Source organism: Aethalodelphis obliquidens, unplaced genomic scaffold (genome assembly GCF_003676395.1).
Source record: "Aethalodelphis obliquidens isolate GAN/ISIS:26980383/991018 unplaced genomic scaffold, ASM367639v1 scaffold23, whole genome shotgun sequence".
Taxonomy (NCBI): Eukaryota; Metazoa; Chordata; class Mammalia; order Artiodactyla; family Delphinidae; genus Aethalodelphis; species Aethalodelphis obliquidens.
In genome coordinates this window covers 6647743-6662941 of record NW_020837967.1, presented here as the reverse complement: position 1 = coordinate 6662941, position 15199 = coordinate 6647743, and the positions used below count along the sequence as shown (strand labels likewise).

The 15199-nt window shown below is 49.4% G+C and overlaps 1 long non-coding RNA gene across 2 annotated transcripts in view; it reads left to right on the top strand.

Moving 5' to 3' along the window:
- The first annotated feature begins 3363 nt into the window (after window positions 1-3363).
- LOC113628267 (uncharacterized) overlaps window positions 3364-15199 on the top strand; it is a 56326-nt gene continuing 44490 nt past the window's right edge. Inside the window, exons 1-3 of one of the 2 annotated variants that reach the window (XR_003435959.1) lie at window positions 3364-5533; window positions 6100-6565; window positions 12937-13115. This is a non-coding gene — a long non-coding RNA (uncharacterized LOC113628267). The remainder of the gene's footprint in view (window positions 5534-6099; window positions 6566-12936; window positions 13116-15199) is intronic. The other variant, XR_003435960.1, reaches the window with a different exon arrangement.

Below are 15199 nucleotides of genomic sequence, written 5' to 3'. Positions count from 1 at the left end.
TGTAGGGCAGCCAGCCCTGCCTGTTATCATTTCTTCATGCACCTGTAATTTTGTAGTCTGAGTGCGGAATCTCAGACCCCCGCAGCGGTCCATCCACTCCTTGCTCCGGAACGAGAAGCCCCAGGATGCTACCTTGTCAGGAGGAGAAAAGGCAACAGCCATCACTCTGCCTGACCCGCCCGCCACACTCAGCAGCGCTTACCTCCCACCCTTGGAATATTGCTGACAGCTCTTTGAAAACTTAAAAAGTATGACAGGCTTTCAGGAATGGTGACTTCCCACCAAGGAATGGAGGCATGGGAGCATTTAAGTACCTGGGTTTAAATAATGCTTGCCTTTTGTTCTCCCTAATAGTGCTGGTCATGTGGGTTTTTCTTCCCCACAGCTTTCTGACGTGATCGTTCTCCAATAGAGGACTTAAGTCTTTTAAAAACAGTAATTTTGGTAACAGTGGTAATTGCTTTAATTAGAGTTCTTTAAAGGTAGATCCTTCTCGCCCACCCCCTCTTAAGACGTGACTCATGCTCTGATCTATCGCGTTACCCTGAATCCACGCGGTATTATTTCCTCCTCATACCTGTTAACGGGCATTGTAGGAGAGGAGGTGGAAAACTTCCAGAAGTCGCTATTTTTTCAGTCTAGAATAATTACAAGTAATTTTTCTTTGTTTCCAGGAAATGGTAGATAATCAGCTTTCTGTAGAGAAAAATATGCACGTTGCATATGACTGCACTTTCCACGGGGACCTTTCATGGGGACTAGAGCTCTTAACTGCCCACTGGGTTCCATTTGGATCACAAAAGCCTTCTGTGGCTCCCCAGCAGAACTGATTTGCCTCTCGTGTTTCCGGGGACCCAGTCCTGTTATGAAGCGACAGTAGTTGGCCCTGCATAGAGTTTTTTATCCCCAAATAGCCGCCTTCTTTCAAATGGCTGTTGGAGCTGCTTGACACACACTAGGGAAGCTGGCAGAATATCATGCCCTTCCCTTCAGGTATGAGAAGCGTGGTGACAAAGAAGCCACCCAGAAGGCCCCACACGGCTGGGTGGGGGGCTCAGGAGAAGCTTGCAGGGACCAGCCTCCCCCTCGGCCCATCCGGATAACCTCCTCCGCTCCGCTCTTCTGTATGTCGGAGGGGACAGAAACGGGCAGCTCTGGCTCTTTGAGTTCTATTTTCTGTTGAGTTTCAATCTCCTGGTTGGTGTTGGGTGAAATTGCTGAGAAAAGTATCCATCACAGATAATCTAGAAAAGGGGAGATTGGAAACCATTGAATTTTGCTTCTAAAACTCCTCTTGGAGTGTGACAAGCAAAAGTAAGTAATTTGTATTCTGGAGTTCCTGTTCACTTATACTTTCATGTCCTTTCTTTGTGCTTGTCCACATTTTAGGAAGATAATAAATGTTTCCTCTGCAATTTTCTTTCTATCTGTCATCTATCCATCCATCCACCCACCCATCCACCCTGTACTTATATCTGTTTATCTGTTTATCTATACGTCATTATCTGTCTGTAAGGGAGGACAAATTCTCCTCTACTCTTTAGGTCTCCAGTTGGGTCTAAGAATTAAATGGACAAAGACAGATGAACAGGAGAAAGGCATACACGTTTTAGTAAACTGTTACATGTACATAGGAGCCTTCATAAGAGAATGAAGACCTGAAGAAGCAACCAGAACAGAAAGCTTTTATACCTTTTAGACAAAGAAACAATACATTTGTGAAGAATGGACAAGACACAGGGCTTTGGGCCAGAGGTGGTAAATGGTGAAGTAAGATAAGGGTTGGCTGAACTCTCGGCCTCAGATTCCCCATCTCTGGTGATAAGAGTATCTTCCTTTCTCCCAGTACAGGGAGGACACCTTTCACAGGGGAGTTTATCTCCTGCTTTCAGGAAGAAAAAGGAAAATTAGAGAGCCCTTGTTATACCTGCTATTTCTCAAGTGCCTTTAATTCAAAAGAATCAGTATGCCTGAGTGGCATATTTTGGGGGGACATCCTGTGAACTCCTTCACCATCCATTCTATACCTATATCTCCATCTATCTATACATCAGCTGCCTGCCTATCCATCCATCCGTCTGTCCATCCATCCGTCCGTCCATCCATCCGTCCGTCCGTCCATCCGTCCATCCATCCACCCATCCACCCACCCATCCATCCATCCATCCATCCTATACCTGTCCCTGTACCTGCCCACCTATCTACCATCATCCATCCTCTGTCTCATTCACCAATAGCCCGCGTGGCCAGGTGATCACCAATTAAGCCACACTTCATCTTGCTGTGAATTTCACAGCTACCTGTCAATTTGTGGATTGTTAATCTGGGTCCCTTCCCTGTCCAGCCCCTCAATCCTGAGATCTCTCCAGCGTCCAAATTTGGCATTGTGGTGTCTTATTCATGCTCTGTCACTGAGCTGGGCTACCGTCCCTCCCTGTCAGGCTGCTGCCCTCACCAACACGCTAGCTTTGGCACTCAGCCCTGCGTTTCAGGTACAGAACAGGCTTTTCCCTTAAATTCTGACACCACAACAGGAACCAGACTGTGTTGATGAATGTGAGTGAGAGAAGGGGAAGGAGGTACAGCACAGGTAACAGATAACCCTACTGGATGGGACTTCCCTTAGAGCCTCTAGGTGGGTCTGTCCTGGGGGTCCTTTACAGAGCTCCCCCCACACCTGCTGCCAGGTGACCCTCATGGGGAGGAGGGGCCGCTTCCTCCCTGGGAGGGCTTTGTGCTTGTCCCGCCTCTGCATTCAGAGGCCAGCCTCCCTAATCCTCACTTCCTGTCTCAAGAGCAGCCTCTCCCCAGGATGACTGACAACAGAAATGGCCCTTGTGTTTGAGAGATAAACCCGCCCCCACCCTTAGCCTCAGGAATGCTCCCTTGCCTTCTGGTACCTGACAAGAAGGTCCATTAGAACATGATTTTCCAACGTGAGCCTTAAAAAACAAGTGGGTCCAACAGCGTTCCCAAAGGCTGACAGAGACAGCAAGCTACCCAGGTGCCTGCTCTGGACTTTCTTCTCTCCTTTATGATAGAATTCTCCAACCCAGCCTGGCCTCCTGCAGGTGTGCCACCTGCAGGCTGCAGGTACAGCTACTGCAAACCCATTCCTTAGCCCCTAGCCCACCAATTACTTCTTTTTCAGGAACAATTCTGTTTCTGCCGTTTACTCCGCATAGAATATGGAGCTTCTCAGCCTCAAACACGCGCATTCAGGCCAACAGACTCAACAAGAAGCATGATGTCTGCTTTATATTTCATAATCAAATGTCCACTTAATAGTTCTTCCCAAAACAAAGACGATCAGTCTGTCCCAAAGGTGAATTCAAATTTCTTCTTTTTACTAGGTAAATACTGCTTACATGTTTAAGATGATTTTTAAAAGGTAACGAAACAAACAAAACCCCCCAAACCTTAGTTAGGGACTGGGATTCTATTTGGGCATCCTGTTTCTCCCCTTCCCTCTCTACCTGTCCTTCCTACCTACCCTGCCAAAGCTGCTCTGAGACAAGTCTGTATATAGTCCCATGCTGTTTACCCTTGGGAGCTCTCAGCCCATGCTCCACCCTGGCCATATCCGCCCTCTTTACCCATTCATTTCTGTCCCCTCTGAGCAGAGGTGAGGGAGGCCACGTCACACATGCAGTCTCAGCTGGGGTGGCAGCAGCTACCGGGACCCCCTTTCCTTAGAAGCAGTCAGTCAAGTGGGAGTTCCTTTTCTCAGTTCCTGGATCACATCTGCTTATTAAGAAAAAGTATTTTAAGACTTGAAAATGAGGCAAAAGGTGATGGCATGTCATTTCAGTGTTAACTCAAAAAGATAACCCCAAAGGTTTCAGTTTATTATTCCCTAGGGCATTAACCAGTTTTGTACTATTTTGTATTAACCTAGCACTCAAATTCTAACAGTCCTTTATGAAATTGCTATAAATATCAAGTTCCCCAAGTGTTCCTGGAATTATATTACTATTTCCATCATTCATTAATGAATTGAATGAAGTATTTGATGTGCTCATTTCAATCCTGTAATAGTTATCTATTGCTGGGTAACAAATTATCCCAAATCTTAGTGGCTTAAACAAATAATAAACATTTGTTATGTTACACAGCTTCTGTGGGTTGGGAATTCAAGAGCATTTTAGTAGAATGATCTAGCTTGGGTTCTTTCATGAGATTGCAATCGGCCAGGACTGCAGCCAACTGTAGGAGCCTGGGCGGATCTGCTCTCCAAGATGACTCCCTTATGTGGGTGACAAGCCAATGGTCACTATTGGCAGGAGGCCTCAGTCCTCACCATGGGGACCTCACCAGATACCTGCGTGAGTTTCCTCATGACATGGCAGCTGGCTTCCCCCAGAGCAAGTGATCCAGGAGAGAATAGGGGAAAGTCACAGCGTCTGCTAAGACCTAGAAGTTACATCCTGTTGGTCACATTAGTCAGTCCTGTTCATTGTGGGAAGAGGTGACACAAGGGCAAGAGTACTGGAGGATGGGGATCATTGGGGGAAGTCTTAGAGGCTGGCTACCAACATCCTCCCTCTGTGCCCCAGTGATTCACGTCCTACCCACACACAAAATGTGCTTAGCCTCCCCCAGGGCCCCCAGTGCAGTAGAGTATCAGTTTGAAGTCCAGAATTTCATTATCCAAATTAGATCCAGATGTTCTTGAGGCTCCTTAGGTGTAGTTCCTTGAATCCTCAAAGCCAGGTCTGAAATTTGTGAACTAGAGAGACAAGTTATCTGCAATAATAGGACAAGCATAGCATAATTACTGAAGACCCTCCTGTTCAACAGAGTTGGAAATTGGGGATGCACGGAAGTCACTGGTTCATAGCAATTCTGAAATCCAGTAGGGTACAAATTGACATTTCCTGGGAATAATTTTCCACAGCTCTTGGATTTACTCTGCAGGCTTTTGGTTTTACCCTCTGAGTCATCCTTCCTTTTCCTGTATTTGTGTAGTTTTCTCAGCCTGCTTCTGCCTTGTACAAGTTTCAGGGTCCAAAGACATCTTTTCAGTTTGTGCTGTCTGTCCCTTTCAGCTCAAGCTGTCAGTGCTTCTTCCAATATAATTCTCTTAAAAACCTTGTGGATGACCTGTGAATCTCACTGCGGGGTGGGGGGCTCACTCCATTAGAGGAAAAAAAAAGCTTCACCTACAAATAGCTCCAATATATGCCCTGAAAGGACAGGGTTGTTGAAGTGCTCAGTCTGTGGCATTTGTTATTTGTATGGCAGCCCGAGCCGACTAAGGCACAGTCACACTCTTGGGTTCATCTTTAGACCAGATTTTCCTGATGGTGCCTGTACTTGATTTTTACCTAAGAGCCCTTTAGATTTAACATCATTTGCCATCTGGAGAAGGTGAGAATTTTCAAAAGCAGGAAGTGCTGCCTCTCTTTTTTTTTAACAGTCCTGCCTTTAGCTCATTTCTCTTGTCTCACTTTTTACCAGAAGCAGCAAGAAGAAATCACTCTTCAGTACTCTGCTTGGACCATCTCCTTTGCTAGACCACCCCATGCCTAAGGTACGTTTTCTATCTTCCTTATAAGGCAACAGTGCTGGTAAAGTTTCTGTCTCTACTACATAACAATTTCCAGTAAGATTTTTCCCTTTTCTTTAATCCCTTACCTGAGGCCACCTCAAAGACAGTCATGCTTCTATAAACAGTTTTTCAAGGCTCTTCAAGTTTTCATGGACACTTTCCTCAAAGTCCTTCCAGCTTTTACTATGAGGTTCCAAAGCCACAAGGAAACTTTCCTCTAATATCCCTAAACTTATCTGGGAATTCCCACACCAAGAGACAGGGGCCCATCCTCAGAAAACCCCCTCTCACTCTTTCCCAGGAATTCCCCCACGCCTCCAACTCTATTCTTTTAATCCTCTCTCTCTCTCAGTAAGGATGGTGTGTGATTAGTTTGTTGGATATACTTTAGTCATGTCTTACAGAGAGATCACAGCTCTTAAACTTTTGGCCAAGAATTGAAGCCCCCGGAGGTCTGTGTCTGATGGGGACCCTGACTAGTGGGAGTGCAGTTGTATTCACACTAATGAACACGTCACACTGTCATTTAGAGCCTTGTGTCATTCTAGGTGCTGCTCCATTTCATTCCTTCAGAACCTTATGAAGTAAGCTCACTGATTGACCAGATGGACCCTGGTGGAGGCATGCAGGGATCAACTCAGGTGTCTCATTTCTGTTCCCATCTGAACCTGAATCCAGGCATTTGCAAGGAGCCTGTGACATGCCAGGGGCAGCGGCTGCTGCTGCCACAGCCATCATCCCTCCATCTCAGGGGCCCTTAGAGCCCCATGGCCTGAGCCACCTTTGTGCATGGCAGCCAGAGGGGCCTGGCGCCACCCCATCACAACCCCTGCTGGAAACAGCTGCCCGCCCTCCTGTTGTTGGGAGGGAGCAGCATTTGCTCCCCGGCACTGTCTCTGAGAGCAGCCTTGGCCAGAGAAAGGTTGGCGGAGTAGAGTTTGTTCATCTGTTCCATCTGCTCCCACCGCCATGGAAGAGGTCACGACGGCCCACTTATGTGCAGCCAGTAAATCTGTAAGAGTTTTGCTAATACTGGAAGGGGCATACATGGGCGTGCGAGTTGACTGGATCGTGGCCAGCTGTGTGGCTTTTGGCAGGTGATTTAATCTCTCTGAGCCTCCGTGTCCTCATCCACAAGATGGGATGCCAACCTCTTAGAGGTGTTGTGAGAGTTAAGTATAAAACATTTGGTACAGTGTTGGACAAAGGGGAGACGTTTAAGAATGTAAGTTTTATTATTTAGTAGTAAGGAAAGAGGTTTTCATTTGGGGAAAAGTGTATAAGTGTGAAAAAAATTAGATAGCAGGTCTCTATTAGCTTGATGTAGAAAAAGATACTGTAGGACCCCAGACTTCTATGCTACACCCACGAAGAATGAGGAGAGCCCCTTCTGTCTACCATCAGGGGTGCTCAGGCCATGTTGCTTGGTCCTTGTTATAGATTGAATGTTTGTGTCCTCCCAAAATCCATCTGTTGAGATCCTAACCCCACAGTGTGATGGTATCAGGAGGTGGGGCCTTTGGGAGGTGATGAGGTCATGAGGGTGGAGCCCTCATGATGGAATTAGTGTCCTTATAAAGAGACCCCAGAGCACTTTCTAGCCCCTTCTGTAATGTGAGGACACAGCAGGAAGGCACCATCTGCAAACCAGGAAGCAGCCCTCACCAGTCACAGAAGCAACAGCCTCCACAGCTGTGAGAAATGAGTGTTTGTTGTTTAGGACACCCAGCCTCTGATATATTTGTTACAGCAGCCCGAGCTGACCAAGACAGTCCCATGGCTGATTTGAAGCCAGATGAAATCAGGGGTTTCCAGACACAATACTCCTGTGGTGTAGAAACAGGCACAGACTTACTATTTTTTGGAAAGGCTACATTTAATTCATTGTCTCTGTACCTCGTTTTCTTTATTTGGAAGGTGAAGGATTTGACCGGCCCTCAGACAGGCTTGGAGAATAACGGTCCATCATTCCAAGGGCCTGACTGCCTTCAAACAGCCTCTCAGTCTTTTCTTCGCCCCGAATTGTTTTTCATTGCCCAACATGGCGTCAGCACATAATAAATGCTCAGGCAACCTACGATGACTGTCTGATAAGGCCATTCCTCACTCTGCCGGATCTTTGTTACGTGCCTCCACCACCCGAGGCTGCTGGAACTGAAGTAGAAATTCCTGTTTGCCAAGCTCTGTCTCCTTCAGTGGCTTTAATGGAGCCTCTGTGTGTCCAGTCTCCCCCGAGTCCTGGTCTGTATGTACTTTTTCAGCCCTGGAAAAAATGCGTGTTTGAGCACTTGATTGGACTCTACTTACAGGTGAAAAGAAAGTAGAAAAAGAACTGCCCCCCCCCCCCAAAAAAAAAAACCCTCAACTCGAATTCTATTGCCAATCCTCCTCGGAGCTTAACCAAGCTCGCAGCCTTGACACCCAGTCCCGGGAAAGGAGTTGAGTGGTTGTGGTCTGGGTGTCAAGGGTCCTGCCGAGACCCAGCAGGAGGGATGAGTCGTATTAATTCTGTCAGACACCAAGGGCCTCGTTGCAATTCTTTTCAGTCCCCGCTCAGAGGTCTGCAGGGAAAAGAATGTTTTAAAATCGAGGACGAAACCTTGGTGCAGGCGGCCTGCCTGGTCTTGGTGGCCAGCTCTCAATAGAGAAATCCAGCGTCCAGCGTCAGGCTCTCCACGTGAAGGGCCCTCCCCACGTCCGTCACTGAATGAGGAGCCTGCACTAGTGGTTCTCTCCGCCCCGGAGCACTCTGTTTGGTGGCTGACTGTAAACTTGGTAACTCGGGGAGTGTGGGTCTGCATCCCCAGACTGATCTGTCCTCTCCCCTCTCAGAGGAGCGCATCTGTGGCCTGAGAGTCGTTCAGTGAGATCACTGTTCGGTTGCCCAACCAGTGGCATCGATTTTGTGTTGCTGTGTAAGCCCCCTGTTCAGCTGGACGGGAGCTGCCGACTTGGCGCAGGGCTGGGGGCCCCGGGGTGCCTGGCGGGCAGCTGCCCCTGGCTCACGTTATATGCTGTGGCCCATGTTTCTTTCCACTAAGAGTCTGTTCATCAGTGTCCTTCTGGACGTGGCTGTGTCTCCGCGGCAGCTGTGGGTTTTAATTTATTCATGTGTGTGTTCTCAGAGCCCTGCACCACTGCCAAAGGCTTTATGGCCTCTTAAAGTTTCAGAGCCTTTGCTTTTATGGCCACTGTTTGTTGAAGGGAAGTGCTGTTTGGGGAAGTGATCGGTTTACCATCCGACTGGACGATGGATGAAGGATTAGATTTTCCTCTTTTATTTCGCACTTGAACACAACCTGAGCATATGCTGTCCAGCGCCGCGAGTTTTCCCGAACGTCCATTAATTCGTGCGTACGTCCATGGAATCTCCTCTGTGCCAGATTCAGTGCTAGGCATGTGCTAAGTTTGTGTGATCTATCATATTGAATCCGGTGGATCAGGTTCCTCTGAGATCTGCTGCAGCACTGCTGGGATTTGGATGCAAAGCGTGCATCCTCTAAGTGCGGTGCAAGCCTCTCTAGCCTGGCCTTCGCAAGGCGTGTTAGACTCAAGACTGGGTCTGTCGACAGCGGGTCTACTGAATAGCTGGGGTGACCATCATCAGTATTATCAGGTGAAGAGAGCTCAGGACTGCGCAGACCTGTCTTAGCCTGTTCTGCCTGCCCTGTATCAAGGGGACGGCCCTCGTACGGAGCACACGGGGAAGCAGGTGCCACTGTAACAGCGGCTGGGCGAGCACAGGTCTCACTGTGCAGGCCTGTCCCACCAAGCTGGCGTGGACTCAGCAGGAGCCTCTCTCCCCTGCAGCCACAACCTTGAGAGGGGATTTTATCCCCTTCTACCCTGGTGCCTCATGCAGGAGAGCAAAGCAAAGCACACCAGGTACAGCAGCAGGGAAGAGAGACGAGCACGGTGGCCGGGCTCGGCCATCGACCCTGTCCCAACGGAGCCTGAAGAGAAGGGCCCCAGGGTGTCCAGATGAGCAGTGACCTCTCCTCCCGCAGCCACAGCCCAGCCTGAGCTGCACAAAGCCAGGTGAGAACCCCTCTCCCCCACCCTCTAGAGGGAGGTGGAGAGCGACAACTCCCTCCTCTGTGTTACTCTGCGAACCCCTCATATTCCTGCAGGATCAGTGCAGTGGGAAGTTCAGCTCGTGTCCCCAAAATAGGTCAGAATGGACATCAGTTAAAGCCAAGAGCACACTGCACATGAGACCCCAAGTCCCCACGCCCAGTTCCATGCCCACCTTCCTAACCAGGGAGAGACCCTGTGATCAGTTGTCCAGACACAAGGCCCAGAACAGGGACCCGCTCCCATTTGTGTTTCACCAGAGAAACGAAAGCCCCAACCAATGAAATCCCCGTTTCAGTTATTAGTTTATCATCTCTCAGCCCCAAATCCATCCTTCTTTGCTCTGCCTGTGACACTGGAGCTGGACCCCAGCTGGCTGGGGGAATATTCTTTTTTGCAGGCTGGAGGAATGCTAGGGTTCCTCAACAGAGGGCAACAGATGGACCACGGGGCCAGGAAGACCCTTCCCTTCCGGGTCCCGGCCCTGCATTGCTGTTGTTCCTCAGTGAAGAGCCTACACAGCTGCCCCACCCCCCGCCCCAGCGAGCTGCTTCTCCAGCTGGCTGCATGCTCCCTGTCGGGCAGGGTCTCCTGAATAGGTGGGAGTCCTAGCCCTGGTTGGGGGTGACCCCCTCCCAGCCCTTGTCCCCTATGTCCACTCTCCCTCCACCAGACAATGTCAGGCCCTTTTGCACCTGCTACTGCTGGACCCTCTCCAGTCCTCTTATACCCCTTTTAATAGTTTTGGTTAACAGTTCTTAATATTAAATTTCCCCATTCAGATAATCATGGTGGTCTATTTCTTCCAACTAGATCTTGACCAATATTACCCCTCCCTTTTTTGCTGAGAAATGAAAGTACAAAATAAACTCCCCTCCTTTAAAGAAATTGAACCCTCAAAGAAATCACAGCCCCCAAACTTTTTCTCCCTTATTGCATATTGGGTGTATGTGGAGTTAGCTGATTATTTAGACCACAGGGATATGAAGACAGAACTGGGCTGTGTTCTGCTGGGGTTCTGGGCTGGGAGCACTGGTGTCTGAGGCTGAAGGTTTGTCACCCTGCCTGTCTAGTGGAGGCTGAGGCACATCAGAGACAAGGTGACACAATGATGGAAACCCCCCATCGTACCATTTCAGTCCATCATTTAGCTGAGGCTCTTTCTTCAACTTCACATTTACGTGAGCCAATAAATTCCTCCCTCCCTCCCTCCCTCCCTTCCTTCCTTCCATGGTTTTTTTAACTGATATTCACATAAAATAAAATTAACCACTTTAAAGTGAGCCATCCAGGGGCATTTAGTGCCTTCACCATGTTGTACAACCACCACCTCTATCTAGTTCCAAAACATTTTCATCGCCCCAGAAGGAAACCTCATACCCGTGAAGCAGTTATTCCCTTCCCCTCCCCACCCAGCTGCTGACAATCGATCAGCTTCCTGTGTCTCTGGATTTGCCTGTTCTGGGTACTTCATGTGAATGGAATCATACAGTATGTGACCTTTTGTGTCTGTATTCTCATCACTTGAAAACTCAGTGTTTTCAAGGTTCATCCACGTCGTAGCATGTATCAGTACCTGATCCTTTTTGTGGCTGAATAACGTCCACTGTATGTATATGTCACATTTTGCTCATTCATTCATCCGTTGATGGACACTTGGGTTGTGTCCACCTTTTGGCTAGTGTGACTAATGCTGCTGTGAACATGTGTGTACATGTATTTGTGTGAACATGTTTATAATTCTCTTGGGTATATGCCTGGGAATGGAATCCTTGGGTCATATGGAAACTCTGTGTTTAACTTTTTGAGGAATTACCAAACTTTTCTGAAGTGGCATTGCATTTTCATACCTTTAAATCAAGAGTCCCAGCAAAAAAAAATATTGTGGCTTTTGGTCTTTATCTTGTATTAGTCTATTCAAGCTGTCATAGCAAACAAGTCTATAGCACAGGCAGGGCGGCTTATAAACAGCAGAAATTGATTTCTCATAGTCTGGAGGCTGGAAGTCCAAGTGGCAGCATGGTCGGGTGAGGGTCCTCTCCTGGGTCAGCATCTTCTCCCTGCATCCTCACATGGTGTAAGGAGCGAGGGAGCTCTGTGGGGTCCCTTTTATAAGGGCACTAATCCTATCCCTGCAGGCTCCACCCTCATGGCCTCATCACCCCAGAGGCCCCACCTCCTAATACCATCAGCTTGGGGGTTAGGATTTCAACATGTGGCTCTCGGGGGGACACACTCAGTCTATAGCAGTCTGGGAGCACTGGGGGGCTGTGGAAGGCTTTTAAGCAGAGAGGTGACAAAATCAGATCTGTGACTTAAACCATGGCTCTGGCTACGCTGTGGTGGGTGGATTCTAGGGAAGAAGCACAGACTCAGGGAGACCGGCGTTGAGGGGAGGGGTTCAGACCATGCAGCCTCGGGGAGGCTAGTGGGCGAGAGAGGAGGGGCGTGTCCCTTTACCCCATTTCTATGCCGGGGGAGAGTAGCCCTCAGATTCCAGAACTGCAGCCACCCTTATGGCTGAAGACTCCTTACTGGGCGGCAGTTAGAACGGGCAGGCCTTATAGTCAGGCTGTGGTTGGACCACATTCTCCACCATTTATCAACTGTGGGACTTGGGGTCCTTCCTAGCTTCTCTGTGTCTCAGTTTTTGCAGCTAGGAATCGGGGAGAGTAGGAAAATCTGGCCATATACAAGTGAGGTAATGTATGTAAAGTACTTGGCACGATGGAGAAGGCAGAAGGGCCTCCCCGCAAAGATGCCCACGTCCTAATCCCTGGAACCTGTAACTGGGTTGTGTTCTATGGCAGAAGAGGCTTTGCAGGTATAATTAAGGTTATAGACCTTAAGATCGGAAGATTGTCCTGGATTATCTGGGTGGGGCCAGTGTAATCACATGAGTCGTGTTATGGGCTGAACTGTGTCCCCCCACCCCCCGCCAAATTCATATGTTGAAGTCCCCAGAATGTGATTGTTTTTGGAAAGAGGGTCTTTAAAGAGGCAACTGAGGTTAACTTGGTCAGCATGGTGGGCCCTATTACATATGACTGGGGTCCTTATGAGAAGAAGACAGACACAGGGATGACCATGTGAGCCCACAGGAGAAGGCGGCCATCCACAAGCCAAGGAGAGAAGCCTCAGGAGAAACACCTTGCCCACACTTTGATCTGGGACTTCCAGCCTCCAGGACGGGGAGACAATAAGTGTCTGTTGTTTAAGCCCCCCAGGCTTATACTGGGACTTTGGTATAGCAGCCCTAGCAGTCTAATACACCTGTGGTTCCCTTTTTAATTTTGTTTTCAATTTTAAAGATGAAAAGAAACAAAGGACTCGAATCGACATTGCCAAGGCCCACAGATGGAACTTCATGAGTCAGGTCTTCTCCTCATGTGCGTCACCCACCAGAATCAAAAGCACCTTTGCTGGTCCCAGGAGAGATCTCTCTTCCCACCAAGGATAGAGGCCCCCAGCTCAGTTGGACCTCACTAAGGTGGGTCTGCTCTTCTGCTACGCCCCTTGGTGGTCGTGCTGGCAGCTGGAGGTCTGAACACAGGGCCCGGCCGCAGCCCACACCGTCCATACGACATTCATCCCAAATGCTCGTGCCGGGGCACCCCCTCCTCTGCCTGCTGAAGTGTCTCCAACAGAGACCCAGTGCCCCACGTCTAGACGTGGCCGCCAGAGGAAGTGGCAGTGATGGGGGTGCCCATGGCCGCAGGCGAAAGGAAGACAGAGGGAACCAGCAGGCTGGGGCATCCTGGCCCAGCTCGCCCACTGGGCAGCGTGAAGGGAGAGGATGCCGCCCCGCTTAGAACGGCCATCCTGCTGCTGGTAAACCTGCCCCGTCGGCGCCCTGGAGCCTGGCTGCCTGGTGAGCACCCTGCTGTGGTGGCGGAAGGGAGTCCGGGTGAATGTCCTGTGATATAGAGGAGCGGCATGGAAGCGGGGACTCCAAGGCAAGATACCCCGTCAGCTTCAGCGTCAAAAGTCAGTTAAATGGGATTAATGATAATGCTGCCCTGACCCCTTCGGAGGTTATTATTATGAAAACCATCATTCGTGTCTATGATTATGCCACATCCATTCCAGGTCCTTTTCCCACCGATTTTCTTAAAGCTCAGGAATCGGTGCTGAATAGGCTGCCGGAACCAGGCAGTATTGAGGATTTCTTCAAAATAATCCACTCAGGCCCCGTTCAGATGTGTTCTGCGTACACAGAGCTCCTCTGGCCTGTGGCACCGCCAAGTGGATGCATCAGGGGTGGCTGGACGGACCCTCCTGTCCCTCTGACGAGGACACCTGGTCGGGGTTGAGTTTTTGGCTCCGGGGAGGGTTCCTCCCACCCAGGGGGCAGATGTTCTGGCTTTGGAATGGGCAGGTCCTTTAACGTCTTTGACATAAAGTCCCATGATTTTCTTTGGATATCAGTCGTCACCCGTTTAACCTGGCAGTGACAAAAATCCCTGGGTCAAATTGGAGAATTTCACAGTCTCATCTACCCAGCTTGGGTTTGTATGAGCTTGCCCTACAAAGGAGAGAAGGTGGAGAGAGGAGGTGAGCAGAAATGCTGCTCCTTCAGCTCTAGATTCCTTCAGAGACAGCAGAGTTAGTGGAAAGTATGCCAGGCATGGTCTGTCTCACTCAGAATCGTGTGAAGTTGCAAGGAACAGAAAGCCAGCGTAAGCGGCTTGAACACGTATGCGTATACTTTTCTCATGTAAGCAGGTGTTCAGAGGTAGGGCTTGCTGCCCCTGGTTCCCTTAATCTGTGATGCTCACCCAAGCCTTTCCTTTGCCTCCTGGTTGCAAGACAGACGCTGTAGCTCCAGACATCATGTCTGAATTCAAGGCAGAAAGAAGGGAGGCGAGGAGTCAAACAAGCCATGTCTGTCCCTTTAATAGGAAAAGTAAAGTTTTCCCGGAAATGTTCTCAACCTACTTCCATTTGGATCCACTGGCCAGAGTGGATCATAGGGCCACCCCTAGTTGCAAGAGAAGTTGCGAAGTTGGGGAACAGGATTGTCACGGTTATCTGGTGCTGCGCATGTGGCCACCACAGAAAAGAGGAAGAAGGGAGGATGGAGGGTGTGGAGGCTACAACAGTTGCTTTGTCTGACTTATTGTGCAGTCACATCTCCATGCAGAGGACCTCCAATTGAGATTCATTTACGATGCCATCTTGAGCAAACAGGGTCTTTTTACCAGCTGTCTTATGTAGAAAAGCTGTTTCTACAAGTGATATTATTAACATCCCGGCCGAGCAGCCCTGTGGGTTGACCTTCACTTGCCGGTTGAGAGGAGACTGCTGAGTCCTGCATATTTACCAGCTGTTCCGTTGAAAACGGTTGCATATTTGGAAAGGAAATGAAGCAGATTGGTCTGAGGTTTCAGGATGAAGTTAAAAGTATGAAGGAGGGGGCTTCCCTGGTGGCGCAGTGGTTGAGAGTCCGCCTGCCGATGCAGGGGACGTGGGTTCGTGTCCCGGTCTGGGAAGATCCCACATGCCGCGGAGCGGCTGGGCCCGTGAGCCATGGCCGCTGAGCCTGCGCGTCCGGAGCCTGTGCTCCGCAACGGT